The sequence below is a fragment of the Convolutriloba macropyga genome, chromosome 14 (genome assembly GCF_964194025.1).
Source record: "Convolutriloba macropyga chromosome 14, txConMacr16.3, whole genome shotgun sequence".
Taxonomy (NCBI): domain Eukaryota; kingdom Metazoa; phylum Xenacoelomorpha; order Acoela; family Convolutidae; genus Convolutriloba; species Convolutriloba macropyga.
This window is the reverse complement of record NC_134481.1, coordinates 33361442-33376811: the sequence shown is the minus strand read 5'-3', so window position 1 is coordinate 33376811 and position 15370 is coordinate 33361442.

Below are 15370 nucleotides of genomic sequence, written 5' to 3'. Positions count from 1 at the left end.
CAGTACATTAAAAATACACTTCAGGAGGAGGGGGGGGGGGTGGCTCGCTCTAATTCTTATGTTTGTTACAACATATTGCGTAAAGGTAAAATTGCCGTTACATTTTAGTAACGTCGTTTTTCTCTGCGAATATGTAAACTTTTTCTAACAATCGATATACAACTTTGGGGGGTCCTATCTGCTCAACCAAAGAACAAACGACATGGTCTGGATAATTAATCCAAATAACTTAAGTTAATTTTCTAGAAGATCGAATCAAAGCAGACCACACCCCCACAATCGGAACCAGTAGCTCCTCGCGATGTCTGGGATCCAATGCAGATTCCCACTTGACACCCTCTCTCACGGCACAGGAACTCAGCACCCAAGAGTCCTCCAAGCCTCAAACACCCCAAACCCCGGTTGCCCCCGGAAATGGGTTCAGCATCCGCAACAGTGATTGTTCCTTGTCAATTGCGGGGTCATGGAAAGATACCGACAGTGCTTGCAAAACACTGGATTATCCTTTGTCTGGTGGGAAGGAACACAAACTGAAAATTACCCAGAGCGAAACGTCAATAGGTTAGATGGTAGAATGACAGAAGTAATTTGTTGACGTTTTTAAAAATTGTGTAAAGGAAAGCCGGAATTGAGACCCCAATAGTGTGATAAAAATTTAATAAAAATTTAGCGTTTTTGAAGACCTTGAAAGAGGATTAAAACCAAATCATTTGTAAATATGCTACAATGGCAAAAAAAGTATACCCTGAAGTACAATTTCTTTCAGAACTTTCAAAGCGGAAAATCTGATAAGAGCAAGTTTTAAGATAAGAGCATGCGCCCCACAGATTCTAAAAAATTTTATCGTACAAAATCTAACAAAATTTTAACAATGTTGTCATGTCTTGTCAGATAATGCATTGCCTGGTTACTTTTTGTCGGATATTTCGTCGGATCCTACATGATAAAAAGCTCTGCCCTACAAACCAATGTCTATTATGTAAATTGCGGATATAAAAGCGGATGCATGAGCTTGCGTGCTGACTCAGGCTAGTGGATGCAAAAAATTGTTCACTAAATTGTTTGCAAAAAATTGATGCAAAAAATTGTTCACTTGAAAGGGAAAATGAATTTATTTGTTTAGGAATCAGCAGTGGATTCGCAATAGACGAAAACGGAGATGACGTCACTTCTGAAACCACATCCCCCACATCGACCATGTCAGTTCCTAGAAGGAACAAAAAAGGAGGCGCTCCAAACTCATCAACTCTCAACAAATTCACAAAGTTGATAAGTTCCCGATCCCAATCCCAAGAAAAACAACTGTCGGAGATACCCGCAGATCAGGAATTGGCTTCCCAAGCAACTGGGTCCAGGAAAAACTCAGATAACTTCGACTCTGTGAGTTCTGAACGAAGTTTTGTCATCAAATTATTTTCATGAGTATTATGAATAGCATGCTGGGTCGATAATGGCCGAATTTCGATAATATTTGATATTCGAGAAATAACCAAGAAATTTATTAGGTTTTATTTACTATCTTATCTTACAAAAATTTGCTTATTGAACACAAGTTGCATAATAAACAATTGAGTTGCCAATTGGCAAAAAGCTACTAGAAGACACAAAGCACTCTCGCCCATGTATTAAGGTTAAGAAACAACTGATTCCGCGTACTAATCAAGTAAATTTTTTCGCCTCTCTGTGAGCCAATTTGTACCTAACAACGGACTGTAATGAATTATGTTCTATGCGGGTGTGTTTCAGGACGGGATGGGAGGAGCCGAGAAGAAATGTTTCTTTTCACTCAGCAGACGCAAAAAGGGAAAGGTCATTTCACGCTTCATTCCATACATATCTTTTTATAGATAGCGTAAGATTTCAACGCTTTTACGTAATAGTTCATATAAAATTTGAATCACTTTGACATGCAGAAAATAAACTAATAGAACAAATAGACTTCAAGGAACTCATTGCTCTAAACGAAACGATTCCACTCCCTTCAATAGAGCCAACAATTCTCAATCAAGCTAACAAAAAATCTCCAAAAAATGGCGTTGATTAAACATAGCTGCGCTCGAGGATTTTTTCTGATCTTACTCACTTGCTCTCAAAATCGTTCCCAATCGGAACCACTTGCGACCAAAACTGTCTCAGGTCATATCTACATACGCTTGAAGTTGTCACTGATCAGACTCAAGTGCGCTAGAGTCTGCCTCTGATCAGACCATCCTGCGTTTTTCAAGGTCTTCCAGACAATGAAATTTCGGACGTAGAAATGAAGGGTTCGCGCTCGGCTAACTCTCAACAGAACTCAACGTGATCTTCTCAGTCTTTGAAGAAACGCAAAAATATCTCAAATCAGGATTTTCAATCAATGCTGTCGTTTTCTCAAAAAATTAGATTATGTGTTGCCTGATTAGGAAACAAAATTTCCAGAACTTCATTAAAACTCCCAAATTGAGCAAGGTGCCGACAAAAATTAGCACAAAGCTCTGGCGGGTTTTGTGATGGAAGCCGAATTTTTCCCTTTTTTAGTTATTTCAAAACGTTTAAATTGGCTGATTGTTCCAAACATTTCTTCCAAGAAAACGAGTGGGAGGTACTGGAATGGCCAGAATACAGTCCAGATTTGTCCTGAATCCTATTGAAAATTTATGGGCGACTTTGAAGCAGCGATTACGAAAACAAACAGTTTTTTTGGGAAAATTTAGAAGAAAAGGTGTGTGAAATTTGGAATGAAATTGACGCAGACGTCGTGAGAAACCTGTATGAAAACTATACAAACCGTCTACTAGACGTTAAAAAAGCTAAAGGTGTAATGACGCGTTATTAGAGAACTAATTTGAACTCAAAATGTTATATTATTTGTTGTTTCTGTTGCTTTTTTAAAAATCTTTAGGTGTACGTAGCTTTTTGGTACCATAGTGTACTTCTAAACGTTTCTCTTCTGAATTTTTGAATGAGTTCGGATGTTTTCTGTAGTCTTGTGGTTTTCAGTAAAGATTATTTACTTTCAATTCCGCTGTTTGGGAAAGTAATGGGAAAGCGGGCCTCACTTGAGAAAATTCGAGCATGCTTTTTCACTGAAATGTAAGGGCGAGCAAAGATTGTTGCAGTCTTTTTCAGAACTTTTTGGACGCGAAAATTAAACAATCGTTTTTCAGGAATGAATTTGAAATCTAGCAATGCAGATGCGTTCAAGCATTATGCAAATCACTTGTAATCGGGAGTGTCTAGTGCGTAACCGGTAACCGAAAAATTTGACAAGAAATTACTGACAAATATCAGAGTTTTTCATTTGCCCGGACTTGAGTCGCAGAGCTTTTCAGCACTGAGCCAGCACATTTCAAGAGTAAAAATTTAATTCATTTCTGAAACATTGTATTTCCAGTATAATTTAATTTTCTTTATGTGGAGTATTTCTTCATTATGATTATATTGAAGTCACAGAGCTCACCCAGGTTAAACTAATCCTCTATAGTCTGTAAATTACTCATACCCCAAAATTAAGTGTGAGCAGAGTAATGCCATATTTTGTAGCTTATAACTGGTAACTACTATAGTAGTATGCACACTATATATAGTTAAGCTGGTTTGAAGGCAATTACAACAAAGCCTATTTAGCTCAGTGGTTACTTGCTACGCAAATCAATTGTTACAAGTACTCACAAGGATGTTCGAATCGCATATAAAGCAAACCTTGCTGGTGGGAGTAAGGCTGAACATATTATTTTTTAGAAGTAAATTTTAATCAAAAATGAGACTGACCATTGTTAATAGTGACCTGAACAGAGTACAGGCCATCCTAAAAAACAGAATGTCTTTAGACTGATTCAGCACTGATTCGCTCTGCCAGCAACCTCCGGGTGAGTATTGATCAAGTTCAAGAATCCGAGTTGTTTGAAGTTTCGTTGAATCTCCGTTTGGAATCTTTGTGTTTGGAATCTTTGTGAATCTAAAAATATGTCAACAATTTGCACTTTGTTGAACACTTGGTTTGTTCAATTTTTTGTATTTCATTTTTCATGTCGTTTCTCATTGTTCATATTTCGTGTCTTTCTTTAAATTGTTTTTTGTAGTGATAATATGTTATGCTTTTTTAAAGGCGGAACAATTTCTGAACCATCGTACCATACAAAATTCAACAAAACTGTGAATATAAATAGTTTCTTTCTTGTCAAAATCAATTAATGATTTTTGGTTTATCCATTTCAATCCAGCACTGAATAAAATTTTTGCCTGCACAGTATGGGAAGGACATTACTATTATTTTACTCTTGTGTTGAAAAAACATGCTGAAAGAGGTTGTTGCTGCTGATGGAAATGTTACGTGTTTTGTTTCAGTCTGAGCAAATGTACCTGCTGATTATTTCTATTTTCAACGTACTTTTGCTTTTTGCAAATTTTAGCTATCCGATTTTGAATAGACGTGATAATCCGAGTTCTAATCATCAGAACTATGAATTCTATTTAGTTGGTCTGCCTGAGTCTTTTCACAACTTGAACGAGATAGTCTGGATTGTATCGCGTTTTGGTCTGGACGGACTTTTCATAAGAATTTTTGAACGAGCACATGAACGCAGCAAAACTGTGAACGAGGCAAAGCCTGGATCATTGGTGATTTTGGTCTGCCTGGGTATTTTCAAAGGCGAAATTTGTCTGGATGGGTGGGTATTTTCTTAATTATTTTTGAACGAGGACCTCTACCTGGGCACGTAAACAAACCAAGAAAAATGTTTGTATACATTTCAGATTAATCGAGTAAGTGTTCACCCCCAAACTTCAAGTGATAAACCTTTTTCACACCCCTTTGCTCATAACTTTCTGCTTAAATTGTTTGTATTGAGATAAATGGGAACCTTATTTTTACTCCTGAATTTGTAATTTATTCAGGCTCCCTCTAGCGACGGAAACGAGAGTGACTGTGACAACCGAAAGAGGGCGTCGAGCAGTTCATCAGTGCCTGAAGTACTCCCTGAGAACACTGCTATCATCACACACAGCAATGCAGCCATTAATGCCAACAACCAGCAGGGATCTACAGGTCAGAAATACTTTCCAGATTAATCTGATTGCTCATTTATGTCATTTTGACAGGGGCACCAAAAATTGGTTCTACTTCTTTTCACAACAAATTTTTAAATCTCCCATATTTCAACTTTGTTTCTGACCGTCCCTGTGTCTTTTCACCCCTCAGACGTTTCACCTCAAAGCCCCCTTTTACCACCTCAAACCCCTATTAGTTTCACTCCTTTATCCTTCAAACTCGATTATTTTGCCCCTCTGTCATTTCAAACCAATTTTAATTCCATATACAATTGATACAATTAACATATTCAGAATAAGATATTCAAATAGATCGGGTAAAAGTTTGTAGGGATTGGGAAAGGTCTTTGGGGCTACCGTTGCACCAAGTAGCAACTTTGTTAACTTGATATACCACAAGCTGGGTTATTACAATGATGTTAAAATATGGGGATTAACTCAATCGGGGTGAAAAAGGGAGAACTCTCCCTCAAGCCTTGCAAATTTTGAGCATATTGTTCTCTAAACGGTTCAATTTAGAGTGAAATGATAGGGGGTGAAAAAGAGGGACACCCCAAAAATTATCTCACAATAAAAAATGTTTTAAGTGGTGAAAAGATGTGTTCTGAAGCCATTGGAAAATTGATTACTTCAGGATTCTAAGAAAGCAGTATTTAAGCAGCTAATTTAAGTACCATAAGAACTTTTTTTATTGAAGTGTCCTATTGAAATTTTGAATACTATAAAGCTTTCAGTATTTATAGAAAGGATAATATAACGCTAAACCAGACCTTATTTTTGACCATAGGATCTTTGGAAGAGACGTTGGCGCAAGCAGCCAGATTAGTAACCCAAGAATTGGGAACCCTCATAACAGAAGCTTCCGACTTCGACGTCACAACTGAACAGACCCCGACTACGGAAAGCGGCAATAGTCACCGTTCGGCCTCCAAAACAGACTCTAAAGATTTGAAAACGCCAGATTCTGGACCAACTCAATGAAGTGGCGGAATCTCATCTTTAGAACGAGCAAAACGTGCCTTAAGTCCGAGACGAGGCGCCGAAAGGTCGGCAGACATCTCGAATGCCGAAAGGTCAGGGGTCAAATTGAGACCAAGAGCTTCTAGCCCGATGCCTCGACCTCTGTCAACGTCATCAGCTAAATTTCCACCAGTTAAATGAGATCAAAAACAAGAATACAAACACAAACAATTTGCACCAACGCTACTTACTCTTGCCTTTTACTTAATTTATAATTTAAACAATTTTACAGATTTTATGTGCCCTAATATTTACCATTTCGCAATTGATTTGCTTTCAGAATTTTAATGTCATCAATAAATTATTCTTTCCACAGCTTTCTCTGTCCACTCGCTACAAAAATTCTTTAAAAATAATAATACTAGTTTCTTGAGCTAAACCTATGCTTCCGATTTTGAGTGAATCAAATAAGATGGATAGATAGATAGATTTATTTGTCCAAACATTATATCAATGACATGCTGTTCAAAGACACATATTTTGTTTTGACTCAGCGCAATGGGAGATTTAGACTCAATAAGCTAACTAAATCCAACAAATTAGAATTGAATTATAAAAAGAACAAGGATGCTCGTTAAGGTGCGTTCGAACATGATGTTCCGACCCGAGCTCATCTACATTTTTGACTTGATTTTAAACCTAATGATGAGATAATTAAGAACAGAAATTTGAGTTTAAAAAAATCGTAGCACAACCGATTTACTAATTGAATTACATAATAGCATGCCTCATTGCAGCGCTCAAAAGATCAGCCATTAGTCAGATTACGAGGGAAAAAACAAACAATAAAATAAACAAAAACAAAAAATGAGCGAATGTGCTATAAAAGAAACACAAATATTGACAACTCAAAAAATTTTTATGAAAACTCATACCGTCCAACAAACAAAACATCAATTGTGAGATGATATCATTTGAAAAGTAGTTTTTGAATTACAAGGAATTGGATGGAACCTCTCAATGATGAGAATAAATTATAAGTTGACGAAAAAAAACAAAAATTTAAAAGTATAAAAAATCTTTAAAAATGAACAATATCAAAAACTGTAATACTTTTAACTATAAACTGACTGGACGAAATTGAGTAACATCATTCAATTAATCCTCAATTAAAAACCTATGAGACTAGTCAGCATATTACGACTACATGAAGAAAAAAAAGCAAGAACAGCAAATTCAAAAACAACTAGAAAAGTGTCGAAACCAACAAAAAAACAAAATTTTGGTTAAAAAAATTCTAACCTCATATAGTTTTTAAACAGCAATGGGGTTCTTTTTTTAACAATATGACTTCAAAAAATTATCTCACAATAAAAAATGTTTTGAATGGTGAAAAGATGTGTTCTGAAGCCATTGGAAAATTGATTACTTCAGGATTCTAAGAAAGCAGTATTTAAGCAGCTAATTTAAGTACCATAAGAACTTTTTTTAATGAAGTGTCCTATTGAAATTTTGAATACTATAAAGCTTTCAGTATTTATAGAAAGGATAATATAACGCTAAACCAGATCTTATTTTTGACCATAGGATCTTTGGAAGAGACGTTGGCACAAGCAGCCAGATTAGTAACCCAATAATTGGGAACCCTCATAACAGAAGCTTCCGACTTCGACGTCACAACTGAACAGACCCCGACTACGGAAAGCGGCAATAGTCGCCGTTCGGCCTCCAAAACAGACTCTAAAGATCTGAAAACGCCAGATTCTGGACCAACTCAATGAAGTGGCGCAATCTCATCTTTAGAACGAGCAAAACGTGCCTTAAGTCCGAGACGAGGCGCCGAAAGGTCGGCAGACATCTCGAATGCCGAAAGGTCAGGGGTCAAATTGAGACCAAGAGCTTCTAGCCCGATGCCTCGACCTCTGTCAACGTCATCAGCTAAATTTCCACCAGTTAAATGAGATTAAAAACAAGAATACAAACACAAACAATTTGCACCAACGCTACTTACTCTTGCCTTTTACTTAATTTATAATTTAAACTATTTTACAGATTTTATGGGCCTTAATATTTACCATTTAGCAATTGATTTGCTTTCAGAATTTTAATGTCATCAATAAATTATTCTTTCCACAGCTTTCTCTGTCCACTCGCTACAAAAATTCTTTAAAAATAATAATACTAGTTTCTTGAGCTAAACCTATGCTTCCGATTTTGAGTGAATCAAATAAAATGGATAGATAGATAGATTTATTTGTCCAAACATTATATCAATGACATGCTGTTCAAAGACACATATTTTGTTTTGACTCAGCGCAATGGGAGATTTAGACTCAATAAGCTAATTAAATCCAACAAATTAGAATTGAATTATAAAAAGAACAAGGATGCTCGTTAAGGTGCGTTCGAACATGATGTTCCGACCCGAGCTCATCTACATTTTTGACTTGATTTTAAACCTAATGATGAGATAATTAAGAACAGAAATTTGAGTTTAAAAAAATTGTAGCACAACCGATTTACTAATTGGATTACATAATAGCATGCCTCATTGCAGCGCTCAAAAGATCAGCCATTAGTCAGATTACGAGGGAAAAAACAAACAATAAAATAAACAAAAACAAAAAATGAGCGAATGTGCTATAAAAGAAACACAAATATTGACAACTCAAAAAATTTTTATGAAAACTCATACTGTCCAACAAACAAAACATCAATTGTGAGATGATATCATTTGAAAAGTAGTTTTTGAATTACAAGGAATTGGATGTAACCTCTCAATGATGAGAATAAATTATAAGTTGACGAAAAAAAAACAAAAATTTTAAAGTACAAAAAATCTTTAAAAATGAACAATATCAAAAACTGTAATACTTTTAACTATAAACTGACTGGACGAAATTGAGTAACATCATTCAATTAATCCTCAATTAAAAACCTATGAGACTAGTCAGCTTATTACGACTACATGAAGAAAAAAAAAGCAAGAACAGCAAATTCAAAAACAACTAGAAAAGTGTCGAAACCAACAAAAAAACAAAATTTTGGTTAAAAAAATTCTAACCTCATATAGTTTTTAAACAGCAATGGGGTTCTTTTTTTTTTAACAATATGACTTCAAAAAATCAACAAGTATGAATAAAATATAATAAATTTTGGAGAACACCCCTTATATTAACATCATTAAATTCAATAGCTTTCAACGAAAGTCCAAAAAACGCTAAGTTATGCCTCAATTAGAAAGCAAGAATGTTTGCGAATCACAAGTCATCAACACGACAACATAATAAGTCTTATGTCTATGAAAACAACAACAAATACATGCAATTACATAAAAATTCAGTAGAAAAGTGCGAGAAGAAAAATTCGAAGCCGTTTAAACCACACGCGTTTCTCAGAAAACATTATCTATGACCCATTGAAAGTTCTCTCTCAGCCAATGGGAACTATCAATATGGGAATTATGCGATAAGATTTCAAAAGGAACACACCTTACAAAAAAATCCGATTCTTTTTTTAAAATTATGAAAACTCGTGACATCGAACTCATAAAAGCGATAGTTAGCAGGTAAAACAGCCTACCTGAATAATTTTGGTTGCAAAAAGGGGGTGAGTTCTGTCATTACTGTGATTGGCTTACAGTTCATGAAAAAAATGTTTGATAATGGTTAGTAATAAAGAAAATTGAAAAAAAATTTTGAAAGCAGCCAATAAATTCAATAGCTCCCATTGGAAGTCACTACCTCAATAGGAAGCTAAGGATCTGTGTCATTTTTATGTCTTCAAAAGACATCACAATAAGTCGTATGGTTACGAAAACAACATGAAAAGCAGACAGAAACCAGGAAGGCCGTTGAAAAAAGCAAGAGTCGAAGCCATATAAACCATAAACTTTTCTCTGAAAACTTTATCTATAATCCATTGAACGTCTTCTATAGGCCACTGAAAGCTATCAAAGTTTGGATAATGTGATAAAATTTCAAAGGAAAACAAAATTACAAATTATCGAAAAATAAAAAAAAACAGATTTATAAAATTTCGTGGCATCGAAGTCATAAAACCAATACTTAGAAGACAAAACAGCTAAGCAGATTCATTTTAGTTACAGCAGAAAAAGTGGTGCTCCTGTCATTACTGAGATTGACTTACAGTCAACGAAAATAAGTTTAAGATTGGTTAATGTCCAAAAAATTTTGTGAAAAGTTCTTTTTAAAAACTTAACAGCCAGTAAATTCAAGAGCTTTCAACAAAAGTCAAAAGTACACCACGTTATGCCTGGATGGGACAACAGGGATAATTATCATCAGTATTTAATCAATAAGACGTCACAATAAGTCTCATGATTATAAAAACAACAACAAATACAGGCAAAAAATAAAAAAAAGACACGATTGCGAGAAGAAAGCTTCAAAGCAATTTAAACCATAATCTTTTCTCTCAAAAGTTTATCTATGATTCATTGGACGTCGTCTCTAAGACAATGGGAACTATCACTTTTTGGATAATGAGATAAGATTTCAAAAGGAATCAAAGTTACCAAAAATTCTGAAATCTTTTTTTTTCGAAATTATGAACGCGCGTTCCATCGAAGTCTTAAAACCAATAGTTAGCATATAAAAACGCTTAACAGATTAATTTTGGTTGCAATATAAGAAAGGGGAACCTGCCATTACTGAGACTGACTTACTGAATGGTTTATTCAGGAAAAAAAAGTTTAATATCGTCTAATGTTCAAAAATAAACTTTCGAAATTTTTTAAAATTCTTAACAGCCATTAGCTGTCCACTCAAAGCACTATATAGGTTTACCTAATGCACATTAGGAAGACGATTGCACTTTTAGTTAGCAATTCTATACCATAGGACTCCCAAAACTTAGTAACATCTCACAAAGTAAATTTTTCGAAATAGTCGAAGACAAAAACGTGAGCGATTCCTTGAAAACGAATATTTCGTTCAACGGGTATCTTTTGACTGAGGCTAGTTATTATCGGAATCTCATTATGAAAAGTGACTAGTCTCTAAGTGACTAAAAAAACGATAATAAACAGGAAATGTTTTCTAAAAAAAATTAGCTCTGAAATTGAATTAGAATTTGTTTTGTAAACTTCCTCATGAGACCAGAACTAGCATTTTTATCGCTCTAATGGTAACTCAAAATTGTTTTATTTTGTAGCGTGAAATGTAATTTTATCTAACATTTTAATAGAAAAGCCATCATTTGAACAAAAATTACGCTAAAAGTGAACAAAATCATACAAATATCACGTGTTCACATAAAACTTTAAACCTCGATAATTTCTCAAAAAAAAAATTCAAAAACATCTTTTTAATTTTGAAATCTACGCTGGACGAGCTTTTCAATATTATCACTCACATATCTCCACGATGATTATACTCGATCGGCCAAAATTGTCTGAACAAAAAACCCATTTGAAATTTTAGTTCCTACCCCACAAGTGGGGTCGGAACAATTATGCTATCCATTCTCTATGCTTTTCCTTTTACCCGCTCAAATGCAGGGGAATATCAAAAGACGCTAAGTTGCTGAGAAATTGGACCACTAATATGATAATAGCAATCAATTTTAACTTTAATGAAACTCTTTCCTTATCTTTTGGAAACCTAAGGCGCCCCTCAAACTGAGTGTTGATTCACCCCGTTAATCCTATAGAATCTCACACAATCTAAGGATTTTTATGGCAATTAGAATAACATTTTAAATGGTGATGTTAGTCACCCGCTGCTAACAATTAAAATTAACAGAACATGAAAAGAAATTCAAACTAGAACTGAAAGACACAAAGTACGTCACCATCGCCAAATCAGTATTATCGTGTATTCACAAAGCACAGAACTATTCTTTAGTTCAAAGAATCAAACTCCAACGGTTATGCCAATTTCAAGGAAATTTGCAATAATCGGACCAATTCAGAGAGCGCGGGGCGCCATATGCGGTATCGCGAACGGTTCTGAATTCACATGTAAAAACACGTAACTAACAGTTGAAAAAGAGCTTGAAACACCACCGAAAATCAGTTGAAACTTTCTGATTTTGTCTTCCTGAGTTGAGAGGTCTTCATAACGTTTGAAATCTTGCTACTGTGTCTGTAAATCATCTTAATGATTTGGGTTTACCCAAAGTGCCTTCCTAACCGAAAGAATCATTACTGCATTAGCATATGCAGTTTTGAAAAGATTGGCAAAAGCAGTTAGTTTGCAACTATTTAAAATCTTGAAAACATGAGTTAATAGATTTTTTGAGCAAGATTACTTGGTATCCAGCCAAGCGGGACCACTAGTTGTTGGGACTAATTGAGTATCAAGTTACGCAAGATTACACAGATTACAAACGTTAACTGCAAAAAAGTGATATCAGGACAGTTTTGAAACCACTGAGATAAACTGGGCGTTGTGATGTTTTCTTTGCTTTTGATATGAGAGCAGCAAAAACAAAGTGAATGTTTATTCCCAAAGTGCAATCTGCAGTGGCATTACGACAATTGACAACTAAAAACGAAACAAAAAACGTCGAACGAGGCCTTCAATCCATTCGCAAAACATGGCTTCCGGACAACAATCCAATTAAAATTTACTGGGTACCAAACATTAGAAGCACAAAGAATGTACGGTATGAAAACGTGGTGTTCCTGTATAAGGTGCTGAAAAATAATGACTTTTGAGCAAAAACCTTTCGTGAAGTTGTTTGGAACAGTTAATCTACACATTTGAAAAAGTTAACCAAAAAAATTGGCTGAGTACAGACCAGCCGATATGAGCAAAAAAATTCCTTTTGGAATAACAAAATTTTAATTGTAAAGTGTAAAAAGCAAAGCCGTTTTCCATCTGTGTGATTATTTCATTATTGACATTGTCAATTCCTCAAACTAATTAGTTTCTTTAGTCTCTGCTTCTGATAAAATTATCGCTAATATAGTTCAATTTTAAATGTAAAAAGTTTGTTTGCTCGAGATAAGATGAAACGGCTCAAAAATAATAGTAGAAACGTAACAATCTGCCTTCTTATTGCACAAAGTATCCGAGTGGCAAAAACCACAAAAAAATGAGTATTTTGAAAAATCCTGGAGACAATCCTTGAAACGAGGATATTACCTCCTGATGTTTAATTTTTGTAACCTATATGATTTTTTGCTATCAAAAGTGCATTACAAATTAATCCTGATAAGCCTGAAAACATATCATCAAACCTACTTTTTGGTACTGACACAATTTTCATGAAACAAATTAAGCAATCTATATTTCATCAAAAGACTTCTTTTGGTTCAGATCGCATTAATGACAAAAGAGGAAAACGAAAGGAATCAATATTAACACATACTTTGATGACTCCAAAAAAACAGTTGGACAATTAAAAAAATAGGTTCTCCAGTGGAAAAATATATTAATGTTAGTGCTAAAATGAACTCAGAACGCTTGCATTGTTTATTTCAGACAAAACGCTTGAATTGTTTACTTCAAAATTTTTCAGTTGCATTCCTCAATAGTCAGTTCTAGAACATTGGTCGACCATTTAGAAAGCCAGAATTCCTTTTCTCTGCCGCATTGTAAGAAGTGACGAATAAATCCATAATAATTGATTCTTCTTACAATATAAAAATAATTAAATGAAACATATTTAAAATCTTTTATATAATAGATTACTACGCAAATAAAATTGATTATTCTCTCGCCAATAAAGCAAATTTAAATTAAATATAAACAATTAATGTCAAAAAATTTGTCATCCGTTCAGTCATTTTTCTCTTCTTCTCATGCTTGCTGATTCCCACACAGATATATCTACGTAAACCAGAAACATGACATTTCGAGCAGATCGTACGCCAGACTTAGTCACCTTTAGGCCACATCAGAGCCAACAGCAGGTTACTGGAAGCAGGTCATACGCCGGAATCAGTACCCCTTCAGACCACATCAGAGAGCCCGCTGCAGGCTGAGTGCACGTCAGTCATTTCAACGCAAATTTATCACGAAATCTGCTGAATGCTCTAAATTTATTTGCTTACGGCCGCTTTGTTTTGACTCGAAAAAATTCTGCATATAGAAGATTTTGTTTATTTTGAATAATAATTTAACCTTTTTTTTAATTTTAACCTTTTTTTGATAATTTAACCCTTAATAATTGATTTTTTAGCAATTTCTTTTCTTAGGTGCGGGTGCAGTTGACCCCACCAGTTCAAAATAACGAACGGAAAGAGAAATTTCTTATAATGATTTTACCCTGGTCTAGGTGCAGACTCGTTTAAATGTATAGTGATGGGGTCAAAAATGACTATAATTACATGGTCCATCATCCAGTTACGGTCCAACTAAGATCTGTTCATGGGTTTAGCCAAAGTCTGTTCATAACCAATTAAAGTCAACCAAGGTCTTTTCATGAGTGCATCAATAGTATTTTCATCACCAAAAAAATTCGAGTCAGGGTCTTTTCATGGGCCCACATTAGTCTTTTTCAAAGTCTGCTTTTTGAGAATTCGGAACTTTGTAAATTTGTTGGCTTCTGTACATACAGAGGAAGCAAGGAAGCAAGACTAAACAGCTTTGCATCAGTGCAGTCTAATTTTGAAAACATGGGGAAAACTGATAAAAGACATAAGAATTTTGTCAGTTCTTAAGATAAAGCAGTTATGGCATCTGGAGTATATAACCATATTTTTCAATTGAATTAATCCGGGTAACTTAAGTGTGATGGTCTTGTTCCCATTAGACATGACAAAAAGGCGGCGTTATTCACTTTGTTTTCCCCTCCGAAATCTGAATTATCATTTTCAAAAAACAAGGCAGGGTTTTGAGGGATTTGAGGCTCTTCAACATTGTTCATCAGATGAGGGAACATGCATGTTGACTATATACTACAAGGAATACTGCGCAAGTAAAAATTTACAACTAAGCAAGTTGCACGTAACTAAAAGCAGAATTATGAAAAGACTAATAATTGACACATTAAAAGACCTTACCTCGACTTTGTTGGTTATAAAAAGATTACCGGTGGATTCATGAAAAGACCTTAACTGGACTTTGCTTGTTATGAAAAGACTAATGGCGGATTCATGAAAAGACCATAGCTCGACTTTGTTGGTTATGGAACGACTAATGGTGGACCCATGAAAAGATCGTCTTGACTTGACTTTGTTGGGTGTGAAAAGTCTAATGATGGAGCCATGAAAAAACTTTGCTCGACTCTAGTTGGTTATGATAAACTTGACCTGGATCCATGACCTTAGCTGGACTATATTCTTTTTTGGCAAACATTGAGTCGAGCTAAAGTCTTTTTGTAAAATTTTGGTCAAACTAAAATCTTTTGTGAAAAGTCTGAGTCGAGCTAAAATCCAGCATGTTTCAAGGTCCAGACAAAGTCTTTTCAT